Below are 6028 nucleotides of genomic sequence, written 5' to 3'. Positions count from 1 at the left end.
TTATCAAAGTTATTGATATTGACTTACCCTTAACAGAAGGCTTAGTAGAAGAGGATGTATAAAGAAGTTTTATTTAATCTGAAGAAATAAATGTTACAAAATGAAGTTTCAGGTTTTATAGCAGTCCTGTCTTTTGGGGAGGAATTATCTCAGAACTCTTCATATCACATGATGAAGTTACATGCTTATAGAACCACTGAGTTCAGCTATTAGAAATGACAAATACCCATCATTTGCTTCAACGTGGATAGAACTGGAGGGTATTATGCTGAGTGAAGTAAGTCAGTCGGAGAAGGACAGACATTATATGTTCTCATTCATTTGGGGAATATAAATAATAGTGAAAGGGAATATAAGGGAAGGGGGAAGAAATGTGTGGGAAATATCAGAAAGGGAGACAGAACGTAAAGACTGCTAACTCTAGGGATCCCTGGGTGGCGCAGCGGTTTGGCTCCTGCCTTTGGCCCAGGGCGCGATCCTGGAGACCCGGGATCGAATCCCACGTCGGGCTCCCGGTGCATGGAGCCTGCTTCTCCCTCTGCCTGTGTCTCTGCCTCTCTCTCTCACTGTGTGCCTATCATAAATAAATAAAAAAATTAAAAAAAAAAAAGACTGCTAACTCTGGGAAACGAACTAGGGGTGGTGGAAGGGGAGGAGGGCGGGGGGTGGGAGTGAATGGGTGACGGGCACTGGGGGTTATTCTGTATGTTAGTAAATTGAACACCAATAAAAAATAAATAAAAAATAAATAAATAAATTAAAAAAAAAGAACCACTGGGTTCTACTTATAACTTTTTAGAACATGCTTCTGTAGAAAAGTATGTGATTCAATGAGGTCAGAGCATTGGGATGCCTGGGTGGCTCAGCGGTTGAGCATCTGCCTTTGACTCAGATCGTGATCCTAGGTCCTAGGATGAGTCCCACATTGGGCTTCCTGCATGGAGCCTGTTTCTCCCTCTTCCTGTGTCTCTGGCTCTCTCAGTGTCTCTCATGAATAAATAAATAAAGTCTTTAAAAAAATAAAGTTAGAGCAGTGGTGCTCAAATCTCACTGTGCATAAGAAGCATGTGGAATGCTTATAAATAAATACAGACATACTTGCCAGTTAACTGTTTTCAAAGAGACTTCAGGAACATGCCTTTATGATAAGCACTACAGTAATTCCTACATTGGTTCATTTTAAGGAAAAGTGTATTGAAAAACCACAAAAAAACAAATAAGTAAATATTGTCAATCATTCTAGCATTATAGATGCATATATTTCCCAACAGTCTCTAGAACATTCAGAAAATTTCTTTATATATTTAGTTACTCAAACACCTTTTTAAGTCAAAGCCAAGAATGAGATCATCAGGAACAACCTTATTATTATTTGGCCTAATTTTAAATTCCAAATCCCCTTATTAAGAAAACATGACCCTCAGATCTCCATGATGGATTCCTAATTTCCAGAAATTTGGACTTGAGTCACATAAATATATCTAGTTCTACATAGAAGATCTAGTCAATATCGAAACAAGAACATATTCCCTTAGGAAGTTCACCTCCATCTAGTGCAATTCCTGTCTTCTGGTTGGTTATTGACGGCCCCGGTAATCTTTCTTCTATTTTTTTTTTTTTTCATTTAACTGGCAGAGCCGCTTAGATTGGATTCTCCAGGCCACCTCCAGGTTTTTCAATGAATAATATACCACAATCTTCATTCTGCATATGATTTTGCCTAGTTTCAATCATTCGTTTTTTTGTCAATTAATATTGTTTATTCTTTGTATACATTTAACACATACCAGCTTTCTCTTGATAGGAAACTACATTTTAACCAGAGGGGGGAAAAGAAAAAGAAAAAAAAAAATCAAAGAGGTAAAAACTTCTTCACAATTATTCCCAAAAAACAAAATGATAAAACAAGTACTGTTAGGAGAAACAGGTGATGTGAAGAGACATGGTAAAATAGCTATTATTTTACAATATTATTTCCATTTTACTTTGATTTTTCATGTGCATTTTAAGAAAACTGAATTCCCTTTATTTTGTATTATTGTCACAAGAAAAATTTTATTATTAGAATAATGTTTTATGATAAATTTTGCTCCTATTATTTTGCTAATGAGGCTAATGTTTTGTGTTTGATTTTAAGAAATGGACAAATAGAGATAATACTAAGTGGTTTTCAATAGGTGATCTTCTAAATAAATAAAATGACAGAGAAAAAATAAACTAGCACACAAAGTTACAATTTGAAGAGAAATGCTACCATTTTCAAAAACTTCTTAGTGCAGGGGAAATAATCCAATCTCGATATCCAAGACTATTGTACTTAAAAACAGAAGACTTGATTCCTTAATATTAAGTTATGAAACCTGATGTGGTTCAGTTTCTCTTGTACAAATAGACCCCATAAGGCTTGTACTGCCCAAGCTATGAAGTTGTAGTGAGGATCACGTCAAGTAAGCCACTGTTTCATGAACTTTGTAAGGAGCAGTGTCACCTGCAGGGATAGCAAAAGCTCTTATTAACTGCCCAGATCCCTCCCCTGGAGATTCTGATTTAGAGGGGCAGGCGTGTGACTCCCATATTTAAATATTAACACAAAGTCTAGGTGAGTTTTGCTCTTAGGTCAGTTTGGATGATAGTAACAAGATGTTTAGAATTTTTTTTTTTAACTGGGAAGTAATAACAGTAAGGGGTTAAAAAAAGAATTAAGAATTGGCCAAGGCATGGGGAGTGGGGTGGAGAGGATGATTTAGCAAGAATTCATTGACATAGCCTTAGCAGTTATAATATTGAAATAATTTCAATCATGTATGCAAATAATTATTTCTGGCTGCAGCCAGTCCTTCATCTGGACAGTGGGGTCCTTCTCTTCCTCACTGACAGCAAAACTACAACTGAAGAGTTAGTGGGTGTCACAGCAGGTAACCTACAGGACTCTGCTGTAGGCTTTCCTGTACTTTTTCTAGATTGGCCAGTTCCTCTGTCATATTGGTTGCTAAACACTTTTTTTTTTTAATATCACCCCTGAGTCCAGGCATGTGTTTAGCAAATCCATAGAGCAATTGTCCAATATCTTTAAAGTAAGTTGTGTATGGATGCTGGAGAGTCTAAATCAAGTTAGGAAACAAATAAGCAACACAAAGACAGGTGCTTGCATTATTTAGAGGTCTTTGTTTGCGAGGAGCTAGGCATTTTCCTCCGATTTCAGAATATATTTCAAAGGAGAATTAGTAATTATCATCCTGAGTAAATTCAGTCAGAAAGATAATGAATAGGAAATAATTGAAGATAAAGTAGGTAAGAGAATGTAGAACCTTCAAGATAGATGACTAGGATGCTGGCAGCTGGCAGCTAAATAGTAGTCCATCAGATCAGCAAGGAAGGATGGGGCAGGAGGAGAGGGAGAGAGGGGGAGAGATTGATTGATTCAGATTGCAACTCTTCATAAAAATACAGAAACACACATAGCACCAAATAGGGAAACATATGAAGATTGAAAGATATAGAATATGATGGATATGCTGCAAAGAGAAAAATGTGTTTTTGAGAAATCGTAGCAAAAGCAACAGAGCCTTCAAAGGATTATTGAATAAATTTAAAGCTTTTGAAACCATGCTGCAATATGATGTTATAAATATGAAGGACATGCATTATCACTTACCCCAGGATCTCAAAAGCTTAAAGGTTTTAGAATATGGATCTAAACATATGTAATACAGAGGAAAATAATTAGGAGTACAACGACCAAGCAGTAGAGAAGTTATCATGGAAGACTTTCACTGGAAATGCTGACCATCTTGATTTGTAAAGACATGAGAGAAGTCATGGGGATGGAAGAGGTGTGGGTCAGAGAAAGTGTTGATGACAAGACCTGTGGTCTTGACACTGTGAGAGGAAACAGGACAGGGAGATGGGGGCTGGCACCGGAAAACACTGCTTCTAGGTTGGATAAGCCTTGGAGTCCACAGAGAGCACATGGAGAAAGGAATATAGGAGCTGTTGTCTGCTGGAAGCTTTAATGGCTTTAATAGGTTTCCTCCACCATAGTCTGCGGATGTACTGACTGGTTAGGATGCCAAGAAGGAAGGGAAATGGGACGTTAATGATCTCTTACTTACATTCTAGAAAGAACGCAATTGTTAAAGCTCACCTCATAAGTGAATGTGTCAAGGATTAGTTGGGAAGTTTAACTTCACTCCTTGGTAAATCTGCCCTTAGGTTTCCATGTAACATGATTAAGTTGTTTCCAAATTATACCCCTTTGCTTGAATTTGAATATTTAAAAAAATAAGGAAAATATTAATTAAAGATGCTTCGATCCAGTCAACCACACACTACCTAACTACTGGGCTGTTGAGCAGGTTGGGGCAACTTGACTTCAATTAATTTTACCTATATTCCTGTAAATAAACCTAAACATAACTGATGGTCAAAATATGAAGATGTTAATGGTAAAGTTCTGTTTTGAGATCTCCCTGACTTTGAATTGTATTATTCATGTACAAGTATCTTCTATTTTTTTGTGTGTGACTCAGTAGCTGAACACATTTAATAACGTAGCTCTCCATTTCAAGTTAATATTGGAACTACTGATGAAATCTATTTTTACTTAGAAATCTGTTTGAGATTCAAGAAACTAACATGCATTTTTATGTTTAAATTCAACAACAATAATATAAAAAGAATTTCTTGCATATGAGTTCACATCATGCCCACTACTCTTAATTTTTTTTTGTCTGAGTCCATCAAATAATAGGAGGTGTCCTATTTTCTCATTGAAACCTTTATCTTTTTCCACATTTACTCACAGAAAATCTCTTCCATTCCTAATTTTTTGTAAATATTGACCTAACTGCAAAATCTCTTTTCTTCCTAGAGTCAATATCTCCGAATCTACCTATTTCTGGCAATGCCACTTTACTATCTGTTTGACTATACTCTAATGTATTTCCTCAAGTATTTTGTTATTTCTATCTCCTCTATTATTAATAAATATTTTCACTAGAGATTTTGTCTTTCTGCTAACAAATATTCTAAAGTTTTTCACATAAAATTTTAGTTTTATTTTCCAATCTAATTATAAGGAGACAAATCTCCATGGATCTCTCACATTTCTACATGTCTTGCAAGCCGAGGCATTGATTGACTTTGTTCTGGCCTATCTTTTCAAGGATGTTTGTATAGCAAATAGCTTTTTGGAAGAAATAGATAGTGTCTCCCTCTGGAGCAAAGAGAAAGTTTTTTTACTGTGCTGTGTAATAAGGGTAATGTCTCCTTTATGACAAAGGTCAAACAAGCTTATGGACCGTCAGATATAGGTTTCCTAAGCTCTGGGTTCTTTTCCTATATTTAAACCCACTCCATATGCAGGCATCTCAGCTGACACCTCCCCTGGCTGTCTGGGGGAGCTGCAGCTCAAGACACTCATGCACATGATGCTCTGCTGATATGGTTACTGCTATAAGTAATAATACTTTCGTCTCTAACCTGGGAGTCTATGTCTTCTGAAAGACTGTGTCATGAGCTTGCAAACAGAGTAAATTTGTAAGCCCTTCACGTTCTTGACACAAACATACCTTCAAGGTACTATCTCATACCATTCTCTTTTTCACCACTCCAACCATCAAGGAATAACCCACGTGCACTGCTTCCATTTCCTTGTGAACCACCCACTCTTTAACACAATGAAGTCAAAATTCTTTTCTAATACCATTATGGCAATTTCTTTCCTCAAGCACACAAAATTATCTTTTATTATTGAGTCTCCTTTATTATTACTGAGCACCATCTAATTTCCTTTTATTTTTCTAAGGCATTTGTTATCTTAATCATCTCCCCCCCTCAAAGCTCTTCAATTTTGATTCTCTTTAGGCTTCTACCAATTCCTCCTCTGTCACTATCGGAGACCCTCTTTCACTAACATCTCATGAGAGGTTGTACTTCATGTGTTGCAGAATGAGACCACGAAGTTGTTTTTGATCAGTTCTTTTCTGATACTTCATTAGTAGCTTAAACACCTTTATCTAAAAACTAT

Source organism: Canis lupus, chromosome 33 (assembly GCF_011100685.1).
Source record: "Canis lupus familiaris isolate Mischka breed German Shepherd chromosome 33, alternate assembly UU_Cfam_GSD_1.0, whole genome shotgun sequence".
Lineage (NCBI taxonomy): Eukaryota > Metazoa > Chordata > Mammalia > Carnivora > Canidae > Canis > Canis lupus.
This window is presented reverse-complemented; position numbering follows the sequence as displayed.